This window comes from Vombatus ursinus, unplaced genomic scaffold, assembly GCF_900497805.2.
Source record: "Vombatus ursinus unplaced genomic scaffold, bare-nosed wombat genome assembly UNPS02014812.1, whole genome shotgun sequence".
In the NCBI taxonomy this organism is placed as follows: Eukaryota; Metazoa; Chordata; class Mammalia; order Diprotodontia; family Vombatidae; genus Vombatus; species Vombatus ursinus.
Window position 1 is genome coordinate 29,222,541 of NW_020954590.1, and position 26,616 is coordinate 29,249,156.

General features: G+C 38.6%; 1 protein-coding gene across 3 annotated transcripts in view; it reads right to left on the minus strand.

The window, feature by feature from the left end:
* Positions 1 to 26,616, minus strand: part of LOC114053917 (phosphoprotein associated with glycosphingolipid-enriched microdomains 1-like) — a 230,057-nt gene that overhangs the window by 87,538 nt on the left and 115,903 nt on the right. For all 3 annotated transcript variants that reach the window (XM_027877051.1, XM_027877050.1, XM_027877052.1), the window contains one exon: positions 151 to 223. The gene's annotated coding sequence lies outside the window, so the exon portion shown is untranslated. The remainder of the gene's footprint in view (positions 1 to 150; positions 224 to 26,616) is intronic.

Sequence of the window (26,616 nt, forward strand, 5' to 3'; positions counted from 1 at the left end):
TTCCCAGAATTTAGAACGGGGTTACTTAATAAATGTTTGGTGACTTGACTTGTCATACATACCATTAGAATATTACTTATATGATCATATTTACCACAGATGACAGTGTAACAACTGCTATCATTTTATTAATATATAAGTGACTCTCACCTGTCACCAGTGTTGTTTTGAGAAGCTGAATTCAGTAATTCTTCCTTTGATAGAATCCAATCATTCAAATGTACTGAAAAAAAGGAATAATTTTTAATGTGAAAAACTACATGATGTATACTTTTCATTACACACCAAAACATTTCTGTATATTTCCTTTTCACTTCCTCTACAAATGACAGCACTCTATTGATCTGAAGCCAGACTTTAAAGTACAAATTCTGACCAGTAAGAAACTTGGTCCTAACTTATCTAGGATGTCTTTCTAGAAATGCTACTTTTCTAGAAAATAGATGGAATGGTTTTAGTAACTCCAGCTAAGGAAAAGCTTGTTTGATACATTTCAAGCTAGCAATTCCAACCAATTCTAGGACTGCTTGGGATAAATGGTGTCAGCAAATCTATATTTCTACCCTAGTAGCTATGAAGAGTATTTCCAGATCCTGGAATACGTTGAACTGAAGGTTGATATTGAAATGCAACTTAATGGTAACTTCAATATGTCACAAATTCTATGAGCATGCTGTTGAAGAAGGATGACTGGAGAATACCTGGGGATTTAGAATGAAAAAAATCCTGACCAATTAGCAAACTACACCAATCCAAAGTTTCAGATGGTTTGGGGAATTTGTTTATCCATGTCTCTTACAGCTGTCATTTTAGTTATGTCATGGGATGCCTTTAACAATTTTTAAAAGAAAACAATGTACTAGTCAATATGGTGTGTCAATAATTTCTTTGATGATTATCTCCTATTTGCAAAGTTTGGCATTAGGTTAAAGATGCTAGTCTTGACCATAAGTGTTGACTAAGTTACAAAGTGAAGAAGAAAAGCATAAAGTAATTTCTGCTTGTGGTTTTAAGGGAAAGTATATCCAGACAGAAGAATTCTTTCCATCTAGCTAACTACATATAATAAGATGCAAGATTTCCAAGTGAATTATTCCTGGCTTTGACATTAAATTTTGGGGAAAAAATCCCAACCTTGTGTACTAGGATGTGAGTCATAAATGATCCATAAATGCATAAATGAGAAGGAAATCAATTATGGCCAGAGTGGTAGTGTCCTATCACGGCACTTGGTAGCTGCCACCAAGAGTAACTGCAGGTGTTAAGATGCATTTAAAAATTCTACAAAGTCTTATATGCTTATGTGTTCCAAAGAAGTTTTGGGAAATGACAGGCAAGTTTACAGGTTCCAGGTGGTTTTGTTCTTAGTCACATAAAGAGGACATTTCTTAAAAGTATCATTTTAGCATTATTTTACAATATAATATTATTTTAATGTAGATTTAGAGGAATAACTGCCAATCCTCTAATACCCTTATTAGTGAATTTATAGTAACCAACAGAATAGGAGTCAACTGTGTATATTTATCACATCAGAAAAGTACTGACTATATTTACCATATAACTCAAACGAGTGTTTGTGCGTTGTTCCTCACTGCTAACAAAGTGAAGTAAGACTGCTTTGGTAGTAGTGGAGAGATTCCTTCCTCTAGAATTTAGACAATGTAAGGAAAAAAGCCTATCAATTCTCATACAATATAACTCTGTGACTTCCATCATTAATCAATAGCCTAATGCAGAGTGTAGGTTATAAAATTAATGCTGTTGATGAGTGAAAGAAGTGTCAAGAAGAGAACGCAATCAATCAGCTATCAAACTTCAGGATGGACCAGTAAGGCTCTGAAGCAAGGAAGCACAGCCGCATGTGGGAAAGTGGAGGACAGAATCTAGAAGACAGTTGCCTAGAGAAACTCAATAATGTTGAGAATAGTTTTATTATTTATTTTTACAAGTGCAAATATTGGCTTCTTGCCAATATTTATATAAAATACATTTGTAATAAGGCTGACTCATTTTTATTCTGAATGAATTGTTAGGTTAGAAAAGGGAATGTTAAGCAGTTGCATTTCTTCAAGAGGCACCAAATATTTTATTCTGCTTCATGCTCTATGATAAATAACAAAATCCAAACACTAGCAATGCTGTACAAGTTGTCAAAAAGTTTTTTGGTATTCATATCCTAGTACAAAAGGTTGTTCCCACCTCCCCCCCCCGCCTCAATTTTAATGTCAAAGCCAGGAATAATTCACCTGGAAAATTTTTAGCTTATCATATACAATTAGCTAGATGGAAAGAGCTCTTCATCTATCTGGATATACTTTCCCTAAAAGCTGCAAGCAGAAATTACTTTATGCTTTTCTTTTTCACTATGCAACTTAGTCAGCATTGATGGCTGATGGGCTTAAGGCAGTGAAAGGTGCAGAAAAGCAAAGTAATATCACTGGGAAATTCCATGCTGATTTAAATAACCAAAAAACAGATTAGAATTGTTAGGATTAAATATAATCAATGTGAGAAAAATAAAAATAAATGTTTGTTTGCTTCCAAGAATGGCAAAGAGTAAAGTCAGCAGGCATAACTTAACAAAAGCATCAGTGAAGATGACAGGATTAATGCCCCACTGTCTATGCACACAATGAGTGGAAAGTCCTAAGAAAACTGAATAGAATAAGAAAAATGGGTTCTCTCACGTACAAGTCTTATTATCATTATAAAATAGGGCAATGCTTAGTGTATAACTGCCACTAGTTTATGTATAGGACCTTAAGAAAGAAAAACTTTTCTAATCATATCTGACATGACAGAAAGAGAATATAAGCTGCACTAAAATTCTTATGACAAACTGCAAGGTAGGCATATTTGAGGGGAATCTGACACATCATCACTTTTCACAGATTTACTCTCTAAGGACAGGAAACTACGTAGGATGATACTGACTCAGTAAAGAAGAAGGGTGGTTTACCATTTTGTAATCTGTTCAAATGGTATATTATTGGTCCTCAGTATTATCTATTTTACAATATACTAGGCCCCATGTCATCTCTTTTCTCTGAATACCAAATTGCTGCTTCTGACTTTGACTTCCTGGAGTCCATTTCTCACCCTGAGCCAGTGGTGGGCTAGGGCAGGGTGTACAGTCATAGCAAAGAGAAATGGGAGAGCAGATCTCAGAGCCCTGTTGGTCTTTCATTTCTCCTGTAGCTAACCTGGTCCTCATCCTAGGTGTAACATTCTCAGTCCTTCTCCCTTTTTTTTTTCAAGGCAATTGGGTTAAGTGACTTGCCCAGGGTCACACAGCTAGTGTCAAGTGTTTGGTCTGAGGCCGAATTTGAACTCAGCCCTCCTGACTTTAGGGCTGGTGCTCTATCCACTGCGCCACCTAGCTGCACCCTCTTGTCCCTTTAAATAAACTTAGAGACCATTAGGATTTCTTGCTCTAACAGAGCTTCTGGCTCTCAAGGAGCCAAGAGATTGTTTGGTCCAGGGGTGGGGAACCTGTGGCCTTGAGGCCACATGTGGCCTCCTAGGTTGTCATGTAAGGCCCTTCAACTGAATCCAAACTTGTTCTGTGAAGTTTGGCTCTGGAACAATTCTTTCATTCTATATGTGAGGATATTCAGCCATCATTTATATTAGACTGTTTCTGGATCCAAATGTGACTGCATTGGGGAGGAAATTTCCTCCAGCAATGCAGAACATCTAGCTCTTCTGCAACTTAGGTCTTACAGTACTGACGGAGGAACTGAGTGTTACGTGACTTGCCTAGGGTCACCATGATGATATATATGTATGTATCTGAATTGGAACTTGATTTCAGTGTTCCTGACTCCAAGACCAGCTTTTTATTCACTGCATACACTGCCTCTCATTACATATCTATTACTTACAAAGTATGGGACAACTATACAGCTATGGTTTCAGGACCAGTTTAATTACACTTGGTGAGGCCTATGTTGGCTGATTGTGGTTGTTTTGTTTGTTTTGTTTTTTGGTGACAGTGACATTTGAAGACCATCTACCAAGTCATGTCGTTGTTGGCTTGTTTCAGTTGTGTGCGACTCTTTGTGACCCCCTTTTTGGGGTTTTCTTGGCAAAGATTCTGAAGTAGTTTGCCATTTCCTTCTCCAGCTCATTTAATAGATAGGAAACTGAGGCAAACAGGGTTAAGTGATTTGCCTAAGGTCACACAGTTATTAAGTGTCTTGAGGCCGGATTTGAATTCAGGAAGATGAGTCTTCCTGATTCCAAGCCCAATGCTCTATCCCCTGCACCATCTAGCTGCCTTCTACTAAGTCGTGGCATGGGTGTAATCTGCATCACTGGGTGGCAATCCACTCTCAGGATGAAAACAATTCCATATTAGATGAACTCTTAATAAACGATATTATATTAGGATTGAAGGCAATTGGGAAAACAATTTTGTTGCTGTCATGTCCTCTATAGTAACAATGAGCTGTTGACAGATCTTCATGGTCCTTTGTGTTTCATTTGTATTGATACTGCAAAAAGTAGAGATATTTTTGCAGATATACTATCTGCAGACTGTAGAGAAAATGGGACAGCCCAGTGTGCTGAAGTTCTGTCATCATCTGGTTTGTTGCAGTTGACATAATGCTATTGCAGTCATAGTTAGCACAAACTTCTGTAGTTTCAGAAGTGCACACATTTCTCCTGTCAATACTGAAATCATATATTCTTAAAATACTAAAGTATGTGTAAAACATTTGGCAAGGCAATGGGTTAAGTTAAAGTGATAATTAAGGCATTTTCTCTGCAGTCATGACGTTTACAATCTAGTTGCAGTTTAGGGCACAAGGAGTATGCAAATATGCAATGGCTATCCAGTAGCTATGATAACTATAATAATGAAAAGAAAGTTAATTTTTTTTAAAATCCTGAACTTAACACTAAGGAAAATAAGCATTTCAGCATACAAAGTAGAACAGAACAAGAGGATTGTATATGAAAATACAAATCTCTATTATATACAACTAGCTTTTCCTTTAATGTATGTAATAAATGATGAACAGAATCAATAGACTCCATTCATAGAGGGTACAAAGATGTGAGATATATAGTGAGATGCAAGGTCTGAGGAAGGAAAAATCAATCATCCCTGACTGGTAGAACAGGATGGGTTTCATGGGAAGGGGATATTTATGTGGGTCTTGAAGGATAAGAAGAATTTTAAAGGGCCAAGACAGGTGGAAAGGGCAACGCAAGGGACAGAATGAACAAAGATACAAAAGCAAGACATCAGAACAATGACATTGCTGGTTTGGCTGGGTTATAGGCCACATGGAAGGGACTGGCATAAAGCAGTCATGGTATAAGGGCTTCCAGTTACTGATGGTCTTGGAAATGGGTGAGAAAAAAAGCTGTTGATAGTAGATGTGGGACAACTGGAGACTGGGAAAATCGCTGGAATCACGTAAAGAAGTTCCTCAAGTCATCTGGACCATTCACTTGCCCTGATTTTGAACTGAACATTGAATCTTTTCAGTTTTTGTTGGCTATATGTAAAGTGCCAGTCCTCCAGGATGTTTGGACCTTATTCAGTAAGCAACAGAGGACTACTGAAAAAATCACTGAAAGGTTTTGAGCAGAGCAATAACACGATCAGACCTGTACATAAGGAAGATTATTCTGCCAGTGGTGTGAAAGGTAGAATGGAACAGGGAGAAACTGGAGACAGAGAGGCTAGTTAGGTGGCTGATACATGAGTCCAAGTGGGTAGTAGTAAGAACCTGTATCAAGATGGCAGCAGTCAGAATAGAAATAAGGGGATGGATCTGAAAGATAGTTGAAAGGACTTAATTGACAAGATATGGGAGGACTAGGAAAAGGAAGAGTTTTTAAAGATAACAGAGGTTGTTGAACTTGGGTATCTGAGTACATAGTGGTTCCATCGACAGAAATAATGAAGTCATCAGGAGCAGTTGGCTTGGGGAGAAAGAGACAAAGTCACATAGTAGAGTCACATGGCAAAGATAGAACTAGAATCTCTCCCACCTTCACCTTTCAAAAAGGGGCCCATCCTGCTTTCTCAAAATAAATTATGTACCCCCATTTCTGTAACAAAAAGCACAGGAAATTTATTGATTTTGAGTATTCCTCTGAAATATGGAGTAAATTTATTCTCTGCATATTTAGAAATTCATCATCATTTGTATATTCCTTTTTCTTTCCCTACAAGGTCTAAATGTGAAGGAAAAAAAAAAGTGCAATTCTTCTCCTCCAGTAGGTTAAAGGGGAGAAACTCTAGTAAGAAGTAAAAGGGCAAGGAGAGTAGAAAGTGACTCAGAAAGGCCAGTCCTTGGGCTGGCACTGGGATGGTTATAATGGCAGCAGGTACTGGCCCCTAGAGCTCTTCATATCAATCTCATCCCAGCTTTCTCTCTTCTTTTTCCAGGCCAAATTTTTCTGGATACCATGCCTGGAATCACAAATCAACAATGACTCAGAATGAGGTGGGTCCTTGGTAATACTCCCTTGAAGAGGAAAGTTGAAGGGAGAGAGGAACAACATTCCTAATGTTGTTTTCAGGGCTGCATCAGGGTCAGATGTGTCCCTGGTAGTCTGAGTTGGAGCTCTGAATGCATTTCTTCATTCTAAACATGTTACTGAAGGAGCATTAGTACTACTGGCACACAAAATGTGTCTTTTAAAGCAGGACCATTTTGTGTCATGGATCCCTGTGGCATTGAAGTGAAGTCTAAGGATCCCATTTTCAAATGCATAAAATAAAATGCATAGAATTACAAAGAAAACCAATAATAATAAAACAGATGTAATTTTTCCCCCCTCTAAATTAACAGATTCCCAGAAATCTAACTGTAGACTATACATTACGTATCTATGCATCACAGTGCCATACTCCCCCCTAAATAGGGGGTTCTCTACTCCTTTGCTCAACCTTCTGAAACCAGCTCAGTTCAGCCCAAGGTGTATCCACAAGATCTCTGAGATTGAGGGCAGCAGCTGATCTCTCTTTTAGATAGAGAAGCTGGAGTTAAAGTCACAAGACTACATTATTATGCTTCCAGTCTACTATAAACATATTATGCTTACAGTCCACTGGCATAGCCCCTGGGGGCCCTGGGTCACCTTGGCAGGTGAAACATCAGAGTAAAGCAGCATGGTTCTGTGGATAAAACACTGGATATGGAGTCAGAAGCCTGGGTTTCAAATTTCAACTCTGACACTTCCTATCTTGGTGACTAGGCAAGTCACTTAAAACTCTCTTGGTCTCATGTTTACTGGTAAAATGTGTGGGTTGGATTAAATGACCTCAAAGGTCTCTCCCTCTCTAATCTATGAGCCTACACAATGTTAATTCCCAAATAAATTATACAAAAGTTCACATCAGCCTAGCCTGTCAGTAACAGCTCCATTCACAAAAAAAAAAAAGGCATCAAGATACCTCCTCCCACTCAACTGTTTCTAAGCCCAAAGGAAAAGAAAAGAAAAGAAAAGAAAAATGAGTACTGTACTTGGTACATTTTTAGTGAGAGTCCCAGCTTCTTGGCTTCTAGGTCTTTGGGTTTAGTTCAATTTCTATAAATTCAGTTACTGATCTATTGTTTATAGTAGTCCCTCGAATATCTTGAAGAAGGAAGTAGATTGATTTATGATAGGTGTTATTGATATATGATCTATCACCCTTCTCCTTAGAAACTGTTCACTGGGGCTCAGCACTCTCACATTCTTCTGGTTCGTCTGGAGCAGGGGTTTCAAATGCTCAGCCTGTGGGCAGCACGCAGCCACAACATGAGGCCTGAACCAGATTAAAATGCAATTGGGAAATATTTAACAATATAAATAAATTAATTTTAAAAGGAATATATAAATATATGTGATTTTCTAAGTTGATATGCAGCCTGTAGGGATCCTTACATATAGTTTAATATATATATGTATAGTTTAGTATATAGTAGCCCCCCATTTCTATTTGAGTTTGACACCACTGCTCTGGGGCAACAGGTCACACCCTGCCCAGCTATAGCCAATATATTTTCTTCTTGGAGAAACAACAACCAAATTCGTAAGTCTTCATCTCTACCTCACTCTCAAGGTCTCTCTGAAGAACTATGGAATCGACTGCATGTCATGGGAGACACTGACAGAGGACTGCTCACCATGGCATGCCCACATCGAAGAAAGTACTGTGCTCTATAAGCAAAGCAGAATTGAAGTAGCTCAAAAGAAATGTAAGATGCACAAACTTAGACACATCTCCACTCCAAATGTCCATGTGTACTATTTGTGCCTGGCTTTTGGTAGTGCCTTCCAAGCTTGTATTGGTCTGATTAGTCACAGTCAAACACACTGTACCTTGACTCTAACATAGTGATGTCATTTTGGTCCTGTTCGAGAACAAAGGACAACAACCAATTGACCTTCATCTTAAACAAGAGGTTATGAGATTCCTGACAACGAATCTTCCCACTGCCCTTCTAGGATGCTTCTGAATTCTTTAGATCTACCATTCATTTTTTAGACATGCCTTTTCTGGCCCCAGAGGAAGTCCCACCACATCTGCTTCTTTTCCCCGAGATGGTCAACTCTTGATGGATCCCCTATATGCTCAAGGGTCCCTTGTCTCCCTACCTTTTTCTGGGCTCTGACAATCAGAGAAAAAAACATCCCTGATTCTTCACTACTCATTAATCACCATAGAAATTGCAAGGTCCCCTCTACTGAATAAAACAAACACACTACTCATGTTTATATTTCACTCTATAAACTTAAAAGGATTTTGCTCATAACAATCCTGTCTGGTAGGTAGTACAAGTATTATGTATCTCAAATCTCCATGCCTTGGATCTATTACTGTATCTAAGTAACCCAACCTTGCCTGTTGCAGTCTAGCTTAATACACTCTTTACAATTCCTCTCACTATAGTTTCGGTTCTTTGTAAAGACTCATTTTCATTTCTTACGGTCCAGTTTTATAGGCAACACAGGGATATAGCTCCCAATTAGAACTATGACTGTGCAGTTTCTCCTAAAGTTGAGTTTTCATAGAACCAACTAATAACATCATGTCTAGTGGTGTGCCCCTACATTTCAACTACCTCGTGGTTTAAATAGATTCCCATGGGCTGGTCTGTGAACCTAAACACAACATTGTTTCAACAAGAAAATGTGTCGCAACGATACATACAAACAACTCACATAAGAACCTTATTGAATTGGGAATTGCTTATACGTAGGAAAGAGGCAGAGTAGTAGACCAAGGCAAGGGTCCTTGGAGCTCTTTGCAGCCACAGCCCCATCGTATTATGTAGTCTGTTGTTTCTATTTAGATGAATATCACATTTGCTCTTCTTCTCCAATCTAAAAAGATCAGCACATCTTTTTAAAAATAAATAAAAAAGATTTTAAAAAGTAAAATAAAAAATAAGGTAACAGTGCAAATAGATGTAAACTCAAAAAAAAAAAACCAACCATACAATCTGAATTTGATGCTACCTGTCTAGGGGATTTTGGAGATCCTCGGTACAGTTCTTTCACTTGAGAAGGATTGCAGCAGCACATGGATCCTATTAGATTGTGAGTTCCTCAAGGGCAGCGACTGTCTTTTGCCTTTCTTTGTATCATTAAACCTTACAACAGTGCCTGAACACAGCAGGCAGTTAATAAATGCTAATTGCCTCACCAACATGATTCTGTGGCAAGGGAGATACATGCAGACTTCCCAACTCAATCAATCAACAAATATATTAAGTGCCTACCATGTTCCAGGCATTGTGTTAAATACTGAGGCTATAAATATGAATGTTGAAATAATCCCCATGCCAGACAAATTTACACTCTAATAATGAGACAACAAGAACACAGAAGGTGAAAAACTTTCCTTACATCCTCCACTCTAGTCTGGTAGACAACAATTTTTGTCTCAACCTGATGAGTTTGAGAATTGGGCTAACCATTCATTTTAGAGTTGTTGAAGCAATAGGACGTGGTATCCTCTCATGCTGTCACCACAGTGATTATTTCAAACTATTCCATCCTTGCTCAAACCTTCTATCGCTCACCCTCCCCCATCCTTTTAGCTGAGAACCTTGCCTCATATTTCACTGAAAAAATTGAGGGTATTCACCTACAGCACCTTCTTCTCTCCTCATTTTACATCATTTATTGATCCATCTCATAAGAAGAGGTGATACTTCTGCTTGCCAGGAAAAACCCCTCTCCTTGGACAAGTGATCTTATTCCATCTTGTCTTCTCCAGCAGACTGCCCCCTCTTACTAACCTTTAATTTTTCCCTCTCTCCTGGCTGTTTCCCTACTGCCTAAAACATGGCTATGTCTCTGCCATCCTCAAAAAGCCTCACTTGGTATGTTCATCCCCAATACCTATTGTCCTGTATCTCTACTCCCTTTCATGGTTAAACTCTTTGAGAAGGCTGTCTAAAATGGGTACTTCTACTTATTTTCTTTTTCTTCAATTCTTAATTCTCTGCAGTTTGGCTTACTGAAACTGCTCTCTCCCAAGCTGCCAATGATCTCTTCATTATCAAATCCAATGGCCTTTTCTCAGTCCTCATCCTTCTAGACTTCTCTGTAGCCATTGACACTGCTGATTAACCCTCTTCTCCTGGATGCTCTTCTTTCAAGGTTTTTCTAGCACTGTTCACTCCTAGTTCTCCTCCTACTTATCTTACCTGCTTCTTCTTGGTCTTCTCTGTGGGCTCTTCATCTGCTCAAGATAAGTGTCTGGAAAAGTAAGTGTTCTGGGCCATCTTCTCTTCTCCCTCTAGACTACTTTTGCTTGGTGATCCCATCAGCTTCCATTTATCATTTCTATGCAGATAGATAGTTTTCAGATTTATTTGACCAGCTCTAACCTCTTTTCTGACTCACATCTCCAATGGCCTAGTGGACATCTTGAACTGGATGTCCGATAGACAGTTTAAACTCAACATGTCCAAAACTGAACTCATTATCTTCCCCCAAACCCCTCCCCTCTTCCTATTTTCCTTATTACTACCACGGATACCATCATCCTTCCAATCAGCCAGGCTCACAACCTAGGTGCTATCCTTGACTCCTTATTTTCTCTCACACACTCCATACCCATTCATTCTGTTGCCAAGTTCTATCATTTCTATCTTTGTAACATCTCTCATATATACGTCCTTCTGTCCTCTGATACTGCTACCACCTTAGTGCAGGCCCTTACTGCATCAGGCCAGGACTTTGCTGTGTTAGTCTCCTTGCCTCAAATCTCTCTCTATTCCAGTCCATCCTCCACACTTAGCAGTCAAATTGATCTCCTTAAGGCTCAAGCCTGACCGTGTCACCCCTCTGTTCAATCAACTCTCGTGTTTCCCTACTGCCTCCGGGATCAAATATGAAACCCTCTGTTTGGCTTTTAAAAGCCCTTCAAAGCCCAGCCCCTTTCTCTCTGTCTAGTATTCTTACATCTTACTTATCCCCACATACTCTGCGATCCAGTGACACTGGTCTCCTTGCTGCTCTTTGTACAATAGACTCCATCACCCGACTATAACCATTTTCATTAGCTGTCCCCCAGGCATGAAATTCTCTCACTATTCATCTCTGTTTCCTGGCTTCCGTCAAGTCCTAGCTAAAATCCTACCCTCTGTAAGAAGCCTTTCCTGATCCCCCTTAGTGCTAGTGCCTTTTCTGTTTATTATCTCAAATTTATCATATCATATCATATCATATCATATCTATCTATCTATCTATCTATATTTTGCTTGTACATAGTTATTTCCATGTTATTTCCCCATCAGACTCTGAGCTACTTCAAAGTAGGGTTTGTTTTGCCTTCTCTGTATCTCTAGTGCTTAACATAGTCCCTGGCACCCAGTTGACTCAACATGATCTCACTGATTCTCACAACAACTCTGTGAAATATGTACCATTATATAGATGAGGAAACTGCAGCAGAGATTAAGTAACTAGTCTAGCGACAAAGAGGTAGTAACTGTCTGAGACAGAAAATAATGAGATGAGAGAGTCACATGTCAAATTAAATGGCCTAATTTTAGCAGTTCCAGTAGTACCAAGACTTCATTACAAAATCTGAGACTTTGGGTTTCTAGTTGCCATTTTCAGATAACTATATCACTATCACAGCCATATTTTTCATGTAAGACATACACAATGCAGAGTAGGAGAAAATATTACTTAAAAGGAAAAATGTTTCACCACCTAATTATGACATCTACAGAAGTAAGAAGCCATTAAAAACATATTTTAAAAATCTCAGTTTATTCACTGCTTGGAATTTGGAGATTCTTCTCTAGTCCAACAGTTTCTGATTCTGTATGCACAGCACAGATTCCTGCCAAGTCCATTACAGTGAGCAAACAATGTCTTCTCTGTCAGAATGGAGAATGAATAGTATCACAAAATGCTCCTCTAATGTACAGCCCTCCCCAAACAACCCCCCCCCCACCCAAGAGTCTAACTAGGATGAAGAGTGATTGAAAAAACACCACTTTGCTTCTGCCAAATTGAAAACCCATTCTGGAAATCTAAAGAATAAGTAATAACAAATATACATTGAGTTCTAAACATAAAAAGTTGACAAGTATATTTTCTTTTAAATTGGCTCATAAATTTTTGTGTTCCAGTGTGTGCGTGGGTATGTGAACAAACATCTACCAACAGAGAAGAAAGGAGGAGTTTCATCAGATGCTATTTCAAGGCTTAAAAAAAAAAACAACAGCTTCCAGCAACAAACTGAACACCAACCAACAGGGAAACTTCTGAGAAATGACACAGCAACCTGTTTTAAAATATTGGCAGCAAATTCATTATTTTTTGAGGCTGACTATAAATTCAGCTGCTTTTCCTGAGCTTCCTTTTGCGCTAAAGCTCATGATTCATATACAGAAAATGCTTGAAGACACACATCTGAAACTCAGCAAACAAGGCTGACAGCTTTGCCTGTGGTTTTGTTTCTCTCCAGATTATTTATACATGTTTACATATCCATATGATAAACACATATACATCCATGCATATTATGTCATATATAATTATTTTTTCCTAACAGGAAATCATGGTCATGATCTTTCAGAATAAATATTTCATGGGACATTTTCCAGAAAACAAAGGAAGGCTTTCTTAACTGATCTTTTCATGGAAAAAGAAAATTGAATTTTTAAAAGTGTCTCACATATTCATGAACCTTTTTATGGTATTGGATATCATTAACCAAGGCTCTTCTGTCCTTGATGACTTGGACACAGCGCGTACTTTTTCTTTATTTTAGCCACTAAACTTAGAAGCTCCAACTTATTTTTAATAGAAACAATGTCTATGCTGACAGCCTAATCATGGAAGAATGTGCATGACTCGTCCACATTTTTACAACAGTGTCTTTCTCAGAGTTCTGCCTCCTTAGGTTTCCCAAGTGTGACGCTGTCCTCTCTCAGGCTAATGTGGACAATTCAAATGTTCTCAATCAAGCACGTGGGATTGTTGCTGAGTTTTTGAAGGCTCTGCCCTGGGGAAGTCATCTCTTTTATTTCCCTGATACACAAGGAAGAGACCTTGCCCTTATGTATCAAGAAATGAATGAAAATATAATTTGCACTAACTATATAAATGTATAAGAAAAGACTTAGGGAAATCTTAATTTGGCTAATAAATTGGAGTGATTGCTAAATGTAATTAAATTCTTTATTGGGGACAGGATAAATTACAAAGAATGACTTTTTAAAAGGCAATAATCCTTTTGCAATAGAAAGTTCAGCTTGAAGTCAAGAAGCCCTAGGTTCTACCTCTGACACATACTAGTTGTTTGACCATGGGTATGCTATTTAAAACTTTCAGAGCTCCATGCAACTAATTCTGTAATTTAGAGAGGAACTGTTGATCTGCATCAGCAGGTGAAATTTCCATACAAGGAATTCTCTATGCCAATAAAATCACACTTCTACATCACCCTCAATATCCCTCAAATCTATTCCCTATTATTCTAATAGGCATCATCAAGGCATTAGCATTCTACAATGTGGCCAGCACACAGTAGACACTTAAATATAGACTGATTGATCGATTTTGAGAGGCCATGTGGCATGGTGGGGAAAGGGCTGCCCTTTGAGTTTGAAAGCCTTGATTTCAAGTCCTGCTTCTAACTTCAGAGCCAGAGCTTTCCCCCTCATTCCATGATGCCTTCAGGGACATGTCAGAGAGTAGGGGGGAAAGTGACTTTGGAATAAGAGGAAACGGATTTAAATCTTGGTTCTGCTACCTGTGACCTGTGTTTTGTGGCAAGATACTTAAAACACTCTGGGCCTCAATTTCTTCATCTATAAAAAACAATGTTGGCCTAGAGAAGTGGCATTGAGCTCAAACACTGAGACGCTAAACCATACACAAGGATGCCGGTAGCTGCACATTGATTTAGAAAGCCACATATTAACATGATCTCTATTCTATTATATTTTGAATCATTTTGCTAAATATTTTCCAATTACATTTTAATCTGGTTCTGGCTGTACTCCTGTGTTTGCCCCCATGTTTGACATTTCTGGCCTAGATGACTTCTAAGATCCCCTCTAAATTTAAATCTATGGTCTCATCATCCATAATCCTATGATAAATGGGCTCATCTGCCCTATTTAGGGATAGGCAGGTGGTCCAGAGACAACTTTCAAAATTAAAATATTAAAAAGCTACTCTGCACTGAAATTCCACTTGTCGGATCAAATGTGATAAAGTTCTCAGGGTCGCTTTTTTTTTCTTTTTTTTTTTTGGCTAGGCAATGGGGTTAAGTGACTTGCCCAGGGTCACACAGCTAGTTAAGTGTCAAATGACTGAGGCTGGATTTGAACTCAGGTCTTCCTGACTCCAGGGCCAGTGCTCTGTCCACTGTGCCACCTAGCTGCCCCTCAGAGTCACTTTTAAGAGGAACACTGGCTAATAATTTATATAGTATTTCAAATTTTGCAAAGCACCTTACACACATTTTCTCATTTGAACCTCACACCAGACTGTGAGGTAAATTCTAGAGATATTCTCATCTCCATCTACAGATGAGAAAACTGAGGCTTGGGTAAGTGGAAGTGACTTACCTGTGGTCAGAGAGCTAGTGTGAGAGATAGAATCTGAACCTATGTCCTTCCTGACTATAAATCTATCTATTTTTGCCATTTTTACATTGCCAATCTACCTGGCACACTTCTAGAGAGGAGGAGATCAAGGACTACGCCACTGAGGGAAAAATGGAATAAAGTGACTACATTTTTCCCGGAGAAGACTCCAGGTCAACAAAAAGGCATTCAACATGATTGAACTTTGTTACTGTAAAAATTATTATAGAAATCTTTCTCAAAAGGATAGAATTTTAAGGAACTGAAAGCAAACATTTCCATTATATCACAACTCCCCTGGTACACGTGAGAGTATCTGCCATTTGTACAACGCCTTAAGGTTTACAAAACCCTTTTAAAAAACACACATTATCTCATAACAGGGAGCATGATTATAGTTGTCACATATATGAAGGGTTCTCATGTGGAAAAGGGAGAAGACTTAGCTATGTGACTTCAGAGGTCTATTGGGTGAAAATTACAGGGAAATAGATTTCAGCTCAAAAAAAGAAAGACCACCTCTAGAGCTATCTAAAACTAGAATAGGTTTGTAATGTAATGAGTTCCCCACCAGGAAGTGCTCAGAGGCTTACTGACTTCTTGTCAAGGATGTTGTAAAAAATCTGGTGGTGGGGTCAGGGGTGAAAAACTGCGTGAGATAATCTGTGAAGCCCCTTCCAACTCCATGGAACTTCAATATTACTCATGGAGGTAGAATAGATCAGCATAAGAATGCATGCAAAATAAACATTTAATTTGTATCTCATCTAAAAAAAGAAGTATCAGAAAAATGGGAATTTAGGAAGGAAATTTAACAGATAATTTGGTTGTTTATCACGTACGTGTCATTTTGAATTCTCAGAAATGAAATATGATGGTACATTCCAAAATAAGTGAAGAAAAAGATAGAAGTTGGATAAATGCTATTTTTGTGATAATACCAAACACTGCCATCCCATTCAATGAGTATCTGCAGAAGGCATGCCACTGCAAACAAGGAATCCTAACTGATTTGCTACTGTTCTCACTAATGCCCAGCTGGCTCCCAGGTGCTCTCTGTGTTTCTCCTGGCAGCACTGCAAGGAGAGGTTACAGCAACTGTTAAGGGCTCTAATTCGGCATTATGCTAGCTCGCATCCACAACACAACATCACCTGTATTCCAGAGCCCCTGTTTTTAGCTTCCAATCATATCTATGAAAGTAAAAAAGTGGGAGAGGAGAGTGAGTCCCTCAGGACTTTCATCTCTACCTCTATCCTTCTCACCTTGATCTGGCCGGATATAAACACAATTAGGAATGGGAAACCTGGGCTTCTAATTCTTCTGCTCTGCCTGATCAAACTGTTGTAATACAATCTCAGCTCCTTCAGCGGCAAAAGGAAAATCATATTTATTTTAAAGGAATGTGATGAGAGTATTTAACACACTGGAAAACCAGCCCCAAATCCTCAAATTAAGACCTATACAAATATTATCAGAAGAAAGATTGTCTTCCTTTTGAGATTACAAGAAAGGAGGGAACTTTCAAGGGGCAAGTAAGGCCCGAGGAAGAAAGAAAAACTGTGGAAGACATTTCTTTTATCACTAGAAGTATATGTAAGCCTGTGCTAAGTACTGGATTGAGTGCTTTTTCTCCCAAGGTAAGAAAAATTACAATGTAGTATAGCAACTCAAAACTATACACACTTGCAAATGTATATTTTCAAAAATTTGAACTAAACTAATTCTTAATTGGACAGGCAGGTGGCACATTGGATAGAGTGCTGGGCCTGGGTCAGGAAGACTCCTCTTCATGAGTTCAAATCTGGCCTCAGACACTTAACAGCTATGTGACCCTTGACAAGTCACTTAACCCTATTTGCCTCAGTTTCCTCATCTGTAAAATGAGCTAGAAAAGAAAATGGCAAACCACTCCAGTATCTCTGCCAAGAAAACCGCTAATAGGGTCACGAAGAGTCAGAGACAATTGAAAAATGACTGAACAACAAAAGTCTTAGTTGTATTTCATTTAGACCTGATATTTACAATTGTGTGGTGAATGTATGACATATGAGAGAGATGGCCCTAAAACAATTCTATAAATATTTGAAATTAGGTTCTGAGGTAGAACACAAAGTGTACTTTTTTTGGTTTTTATTTTTTTTGGAATTGCCTAGAAATACAAATTTGAAAACAGCATATAAGGCATTTAGTATAGGCAGTTCTGTTTCACATATTAATTTAAATATAAAAACCATAAGAACTGATAGAGCAAAGAAATTAGAACCAGAAGGATAGTACACCATGTTTACAAGAATAGATAAAACAAAAGATGATAGAACTTGGATCAAAGGCAGTGATCAAGATTGGTTTCAGATGGCTCTCAGGAAAGGCCTCATACTTGGGGACTATGGGTGCATAAAGTTAGTATGTCACAATTATTAGCCAATGTCTTTTAAAAAAAAGGACATTACTAAGGGCATTTTTAGGAAGTAGCTTCAATGTGAAACAAAACAAAATGCATTCATAAAACATTAAACATATTCCTAACTAAAGAGAATACAGGCCTTCTCAGCTCTGTCTTTAGGATTAATTACATCATTCCCTAAGTCACTCCCCAACTAACGACTTAAGTCTGAAAAGTAGAGGAGGATAGAAAAAGAAATTGGTTTCTCCTTTTACTTTTCATCCTGTACAGCACAGCCATCAGTCACTACACTAACCCTCCTCTTCCCCCTGTGGGAGAGAATTTCATACCACATTGTTACCATTATCACCCTTGCTACACATTTTTACTACATTGTTCATTCAAACATTTATTGAGTACATGATGTGTGTACTGGCCTGGCTGTCATGGAGAAAATACAAAGATGTATGAGAAACAATTCATGCTCTGAAGGATCTTATATCCTAATTTGAATATCTTGTGTATAAATTTGTTGTTCAGTCGTTTCAGTTGTGTCCGACTCTTTATGATCCCATTTGGGTTTTTCTTGGCAAAGATACTGGAGTGGTTTGCTATTTCCTTCTCCAGCTCATTTTACAGATGAGAAAACTGAGACAAATAGGGTTAGTGACTTGCCCAGGGTCACACAGCTAGTAAGTATCTGAGGCCAGATTTGAACTCACAAAGATAAGTCTTTTTGACTCTGGGTCTGGTACTCTATCCATTGTGCCATCTAGCTGCCCTGTGTATGAAGGAATGAATTATATCTGTGTATGTATACATATATGTATATGTATGTATGTATAAACACACACATGTATATACATTTATGTAATTAAATTAATTTGTCATTCTAAAGACTATCATAGCTGGAGACAGTATGAGGTACAGAGATAAAAGGCTAAGAGAATTTTTCCCATGAGAGAATGAAGGAGTTAACTTTTATCTTTGAAAAACATTGCTGCCTCATAAATGTAATTTATTTAAATTAAAATTCTTCCTAAGTGGTTCATAAGAAGATGGAATTACAAAAAAAATTTACTGATTTTCACTTTTGTAAGTATTAAATATAGAGATTGGAAGTGGGGGGTTTGTGAACTTTTAAAATAGTTTGTGGGGCAGCTAGGTGGCACAGTGAATAGAGCTCTGGCCTTGGAGTCAGGAGGACATGAGTTCAAATCCAGCCTCAGATACTCAATACTTACTAGCTACGTGAACGTGGGCAAGTTACTTAACCCCAACTGCCTCACCAAAAAGCAAAAAATAAAAAAAAAAAGAGAGAGAGAAAAGGTTTAAGTGTATTTCAATATACTTGGTTCCCTCTGTAATCCTGTGTATTTTATTTTACGCATTGAAGAACAAGATTCCAAAAAGAGTTGAGGATTCCTAGCACAGATGAAACATTAAAAGAACCAGAGCAAATTTCCAGCATATGAGAAAGACAGTGTAAGGAGAATATACAGAAGATGTGAAGAATTGTGTACATAAGCTGTGAATGGGCTGTGATATGTACTAGGGTAGTGAAGACCCATATTTGTGAAATTACGGATACATTCAAGTAAAACTATTAAATACGTAGATACCTATTAAGCATCAACATTATCATTTATAAGACTATATTTTTCACACAGTGGAGTGAGCATATTACTTACATTGTCTGAAGGCTCATCTGCTTTATCTCTGACACTCTTCAAGTGGGAGCTGCTATTTTTGGTTTGTCCCTCTATTTGGCTCTGTTATTATTTTCATTTTTTAATAAATCAGAAAAATGATCTGAACAAGACATGCAATCGTGGGCTATCCTCCACTCACTACTCTCCTGATGCTTCAGCTGTCAATCATAACAAACTGAGTAGAGTTTCATTTTCACTGGGTGAAGGGCTTGGCAGACAAGAGCCTTTTTCAGGCTATTTCCTACCCTTTCATTAGATTTCAGATCAAACCTTTTTCTGAATCCTTGATATTCAAATGCATTTAGGTAAGGATTAAAACTGTAGCCCCCACCACTATGCCATTTTCCCCATATTGTCATAACCAACTATGAAGAGCTCTTGTGAATTAGAAATATGAACAATATTTGATTACCTAAGTCAAAGTGTTATACTAAAAAAACACAAGAGAATTGAAAATATACGTATTTCTTTTGAAATATCAAACCTGATTAGTTGGTGTTAAAAATAAATGTTTGGATCCTGTACATACTGTCCATCTGAGTGGTGATCATGGTATGAAAACTCAATACAAAACTTAGTAATTAATTTCATGGCATCAAAGAACTGTGGAGTCCAATTATTTGGAATTCCAGGGAAACAATTTTGTAAGTTTCTGTAATTTTGCAAATACCAGCAATGAAAATTGGGACACACATTTTAATGTACTTTTTAGAGTAGGAGGAAAGTTACTCTACACATACATATTTATTTTAGTTATTGTGAGTCATTCACTAAATATTTATCAAATGCCTAATACTACATACCAGGCACTGTGTTAAGCATTAGGGACAGAAAGACAAAAGATAAAAAAGTTTGTGTTCTCAGGGGGCTTACATTGTATTGGAAGAAACAGCATATAGGTCTACTACTACTACTACTATTACTGTAACTACTACAACTACTACTATTGTCATTGTTCAGTTATTTCAGCTGTGTCCAACTCTTTGTGAGCCTTTTTGAAGTTCTCTTGGCAAAGATACTTGACTAATCTGTCATTTCCTTCTCTAGCTCATTTTACAAACGAAGAACTGAGGCAAACAGGCTTAAGTGACTTGCTCAGGGTGACACAGTAAGTGTCTGAGGCTGGATTTGAACTCAGAAAGATGTCGTCTACTACTACTACTACTTCTTCTACTACCTAACCTGTGCCAGGAACTGTGATAAGTGCTTTACAGTTATTATCCCATTTGATCATAACAACAACCCTGGAATATAGGTGTTATTATTATCCTGTTTTCACAGATGAGGAAACTGAGGTAAAAAGAGGCTAAGTGACTTGCTCAGGATCATACAGACAGTGTATGAGGTAGGATTTGAACTCAGGCCAGGTACTCTAACCATTGTGCCACCTGGCTGCCCCTAGGTCAGTCGTTAGAGAAAGCAATAGAAGGTGAAAAGATCAGTAAAGTCTTCCTATACAGAAGATGATGCTTGAGCTGGGTGCTAAACCATCATTTGAGTGCTCACATTCTAAATGGGACCACCTATCCTCACCCCAACCAACTATGCTTTTTGGAATGGTTCAACAATACTCCTATTGAGAGTTAGGGGAATAACAACTAGCTCCTATATCCAGAGTGTTTTCCTGCTTTTAGACTCTTACGCCACTACCCATGGGAAGGTAGAGACTGGAGGTAGGAGGATGGGGTAGAGAGTCAGGACTTGGTGCAGGAAACTCCTGGTGAAAAAACTTATCAGTATAGATCAGCAATTGTTCTGCAACTACTTAAGAGTCTTACAGAGTGACCTAAGGCACTCGAGATTAAATGACTTCCCCAGGTTTAACTAACACTGCCCAAAAATGTCAGAGGTGGAATGAAACCAGGTAATCCTGACTTCCAGGCAGGATTATTCTATTCACTATGTCATGCTTCTACAGGCGGGTACGAGAAGTACTACCATCCCCATTCCACACATGAAGAAACGTCAGTTCACGTAAGTTGCGACTTGCTCCAATTCACACAGATTAATGTCAGCGCCAGGGATAAAACTTAGGTCCCCCGACTCCACGCCCAATGCTGTTTGGATCTCATCATATCACAGTGAATGGCCTTTCCAAGTCCCCCTTTCAGATCTGTGATTCTCAATTGTTATGCCAATCTGTCACTGTCATCATAGCGGCTTATCAGCCCACCCTAGGAGGCAACAGTTGTAATACTTTCCCTCAAGCTGCTATCTCAGGGTCTTTCCTGAACATGAGAGATACTGAGCACGGGACATTTGCTCAAATAGAAGACGTCCCTTTTTCATTCACCACATAAGCACACTTTTAAATCCCCTCTATTTTCTACAACCCACTATACTGTCTTCAAAATCAATATTAATAAGGTCTTCATATTAATGGTGAGCTTCATAAAGATTCTCCCAGAAGTGAATTCTGTGAGTAATGGGAGATTTGTCCCCAATGTGCACATTTACCAAAAATCAGGAGCATTAGGAGAAGTCATTTTTTTAATCATGGAGAACAGAATGCTGAAATGGTTCAGTGTTTTTTCTTTTTTCTGTTTTACTGGTGAATGCCAGTCGGTAGGCTCTAAAGCACAGATTTTACATTTAAATGATGCTTTCCAATTTGGGAAGGAGTGTGAGTGGCCTCCAAGTGGTCTCTAAGCCAGGAACAGCTGGGTTCAGATCCAGCCTCTGACACATTGGCTGTGTGACCCTTGGCAACTCATTTCATTTCAGTGTTCTAGCAATTCTCTAGTCTAAGATAATAAGTTGAAGAGAAGATGTCAACCTGCAGAAGCAGGTAAAGTTTCCTCACCAAGACTTTCCTATACTAATGAAATCATAGATCCCATTCCCTAGTCTTCTTTTTTTGGGGGGGGGAGGGTGAGGCAATTGGGGTTAAATGACTTGCCCAGGGTCACACAGCTAGTAAGTGCCAAGTGTCTGGTCTGAGGCCTGATTTGAACTCAGGTCCTCCTGACTGCAGTCTCGATCCACTGTGCCACCTAGCTGCCCCCAACTCCCTATTTTCTTTAAGGTTTATAAAGCACTTGCTTCACAACAAACCTATGAGACAGGAAATGCAAAAATTATGTTAACCTCATCATACATAATACGAAACTGAGGTCAAGGGGCAGTTAGGTGGCACAGTGGATAGAGCACTAGCCCTAGAATCAGGAGGACCTGAATTCAAATCCGATCTCAGCCACATGATACTTACTAGCTGTGTGACCCTGGGCAAGTCACTTAACCCTGCCTCACAAAAAAAAAAAGAAAGAAAGAAACTGAGATTTAAAAAAATGCAGTAAGGTTAAGTGTCAAAGCCAGTATTCAAATTCAGGAATCCTGACTCCAAGTACAAATCCTTTCTGCTCCACAATCCCATCTCCAAAATCTCACAATCCTTGTTGGTGCAGTAGGTGGAGTGTTGTTGTTTGTCCTTCATTCTTGAAGAGGGCCATGACATCAGGAAGGTGATGCCATGACATGCAAGTGATTGGATATAAGTGAGGGAGGGCTGTGCAAAGTCACTAGCCTCACTTTCTCCTCCAGAGCCATCTGGAATGTTAATGTATCTCCAGGTGGAGTGTAGAAATACCTGAATTCAAATCTGGCCTCAGAAACTTACTAGCTGTATGACCTCATCACTTAACTTCTGCTGGTCTCAGCTTCTTTAACTGCAGAATGGGAATAAAAATAGCACCTCCTTGGAGGGTGGTTAGGAGGATCAGATGAGATGATATTTGTAAAAAGTGCTTTTGTGCAGTACCTGGCACACAGCAGGTACTATGGAAATGTTTATTCTCTTTCCTTCCTCCCTTCCTCAGAGGTTGCTGGAAGCGACCCAAGACACTGAGTTCAAATGCCTAATTTTATAGATAAACTGAGATCCAGAGAGATGGAGCAATTTACCCAAAGGAAAAGTCTTTTGTAAGGTAGTAAGGTATTACATAGATATAATATGTTACTTGATTACTGAAATAGTGTAATACATGATATTAAATTGATATTTTGTGATGAAAATGCAATGAATATTTTATCATTGGAAATTACACATTTTAGATCTTTTCCCCAGTCTTTTAACATATTAACAGGCTAACATATATGACAATAAACATTTAAATAGCTTTTAAAATTTTACAAAATGCTTTGACATGCATTATCCCATTTGTTCCTCAAAAAACCCTGAGTTAGGTACTAGAGAAATTATTATATTACAGATGAGAACACTGAGGAGGTTTAAATACTTGCTCACATTCACACAGATAGTAAACCAGAGATGACACTCAAACCTAGCTATCATCTGACTTCAAGTCCAGTGCACTTTCCACAATTCTGGATAGGAACATGGGTACAAAGAGGCAGAGCTTGTAGGGACCTTGGAGGCAATCTGGCCCACTGACCTCAGCTTACAGATGAGAAAACCAAGGCCCAGAGAGGTTAAGTAACTTGGAGTGGTAGGATTTGAACCTAGATTTTTTGACTCCATAGCCAGTATCCCTTCCAGCTCTAATGTTATACTCATATTTTCCATTTTGGATTTAATTTTTTAAAAAAATCTATATGGTAGAGATTAACCTCAAAATGTCAAAATTTCCCATGTAAAAAAGCTCCCTTATCACAATCATGCAGTAAAACCATATTAAAATATTAATTAGCTATAAGGGGTAATATTAATAATAATTAATAATATACACAACAGCTAATTGCATTTTTATAATTGTGATATAATAATATGATATTTAATTGTCACATATTACTTTTGAGAAGTCAAATGAACATACCAACAAGTACTTATTAAGAGTTTACTATGTGCCAGGCACTGTGCTAAGCGCTAGGAATACAAATTGGAGCTTACATTTAAATGAGAGAAGATTATACAAGAAAGGGAGCTGAAAAAGGTCAGGGGAAGGTGTTCATAATGGGTCAAGGTGGAGAAATCTGGACAGTCAAAAGAGGAGCCAGGACAGGAGGGGAACCAGCATGGCTTGCTTAGGCACTTCTGCAAAATGGAGGTTCTGGAAGAAACTGACTGATCAGAAGAGACTGGTCTCTCTACAGGGGTAAAGGGATCTTCCAGAGTGAGAAGGCTGCAGGAAAAGCAGCATTTTCCAGGTTGAGAAGTGAATAAAAGATATCAAAGAGATCTATGAAAGAAAGAAGGTGAGTGAACTAGTGAGATGGTAAGAGAGGAAGGATAAATGATGGACGGCTCATGTGATCCACTGGCCATGTCTACTCAGGCAATGTCCACAGATCCAGAGGGAGGCCCCTAGCACATTGCATGGACCTTCTGTTGTATTTACAGAACCACATAATCATAGAATGAGAATTGAAAGGGACCTCCAGTCTAGTCCAATGCATACCTGAAAAGGATGTCCACTAGGACATATCTGATACAAGGTCACCCTGACTTTGCCAGAAGGTCATGGACAAGTCACTCTAAACACACAATTATGCACAAGCTGCCATCTGAACTATAGAAGAAGAGTGCTCATTGATAAGATCACAGATCCAGCAACGTCCAGTTGCTATTTTATAGTTGCGATTCACATTCATGTTTGTTGGTCTTCCAATAACTATGTGACATCGGCAGACTTGGTATCATTATCTCTAATCTACAGATGTGGTTTAGTGAATTGCCCAGGATCAAACAGCTACTCAGGGGTGGGGAATCTGCGGCCTCGAGGCCACATGTGGCCCTGTAGGAGCTAGAGGGCCACATGTGGCCTCAAGGCCCCAGGTTCCCCACCCCTGTAATGGAAGAGCTTAGACTAGAACCTGAGTCCAGTCTAATGCTCTTTCCACTATACCATATTCTCTCCATAGTTAAAGGAATTTTGTATAATACATAAACAAAAAACTTTTAATCGATTCCCCACCCCTACCCCTAGTCTTGCTTTTTCCTATGGCTATATTTCTCCCCTTGATAAACTCCTTCCGGGACCATCTCTCGTTTGCTGTCTGCCTTTAGCTTCATCTCTACGTTTCTTCCAGCTGTGCCTCATCTTTTCTAATCCCAGCTGCCTTGACTCTCACTCTCAGCCTTCCTGGGATTTTCTGTATTAACAGTACTAGTCTTCACACCATCTGATGTCTTCTGTTTCATTTTTCACTGAATCTAACAGCTGAAATCCCGGATGCCTGCCAAAGCAACAGTCCATTAAGAGAATGGCATTTTCTGGATTTTCATTTTCCCCACTAAGGACAGAGAAAGACAGAAAATGAGGGGAGGGAGCAGACCAGAAAAGAGAGATTAGTTTACTCTGGTGCCAGAGAGAAGCAGTAGAAGAGAAAACTGAAATAAAGACAAGTAAATGAAATTGGATTTTTTTTAAAAGTATCAAGCCAAGGACATAATTTCTATGGCACTAGGAAAACAATTCCTTTTGAAATTCCTCTTCCAAATGATCAAGTGTTTTAAAAATAATCCTTTATATAAGGAAAATTTTTTTCTTCAGAATCTAAGGTGTTGATAAAAAAAAAAAAAAAAAACAAACAACCCCCAAACCGTCATGACCACATATCAGAGATTTGTCTGAGGCAAGGAGAAAAGAGTATTGACACTTTTTCTGATACATAACACATTTAAGTATCTTTCTCTGAGCTTCAACACTATTTGCTTTTTCTTAACTGTTCTTAAAGGAGCACAGTCAAGGATATATAGTCTTGAGGGAAAGTGGAATAGAAGGAGAGTAGTCCCTAGAGACCGTAAGCAGCGGGCTCAAGTAGCCTTAAAATCCTAATTCTAGCAGATAAACGTTCAGCCACATGTATCAAACCTCTCAGAGCAGAAACATCAAAATCATCTTTGTCAGCCAGGAGCAACACGACACTTCTTAACATGATGCAGGCTTATTTTGTTAAAACAAACGACTGTATCAGTCTTCTTGGATGGGTCTGAACAAATTTTAAAGCCGGGAACTATAGACAGAAATCTCAGAAAGGCTAGGCCTCCATGTTTAAAACATCTCTTTAGTAGAGAAAGCAGGAAACATTTAAATTGACTAGCATAATTAACTGGGAATGAATTGGCGGTAAAGGAGAAAATGAGAAAACTTCTCTCCTTTAGGCAAGGCAGACAGACGAGCCAGATGTATTAAGTAGGGCATTCCATTTTTCAGGTACTTAGCTATGTATTCAAAGAGGACGTTGCTGATGAGGTGGCCCCCATGCATAGGGATGAAAAGAGCAGAGTCATCAGCAGTCCAGGCTCTTCTACCCTGGCCTATGATAACTACCCTTTGTGTCTGTAGACATGAATGTATGAGTGAATGAACAGGCATTTATTAAATGTTTACTATGTGAGGAGTACTGTGCTAAGTGCTAGAGATACAAACAGAAGAAAAAAATGAGACAAGAAGCTCATAACAAATATGAAAGTGTTCAGCTGAAGGGCACAAAGCTAAGACCCAAGGGTCTTTAGGATGCCAGAGCAGGTGAGACGGCA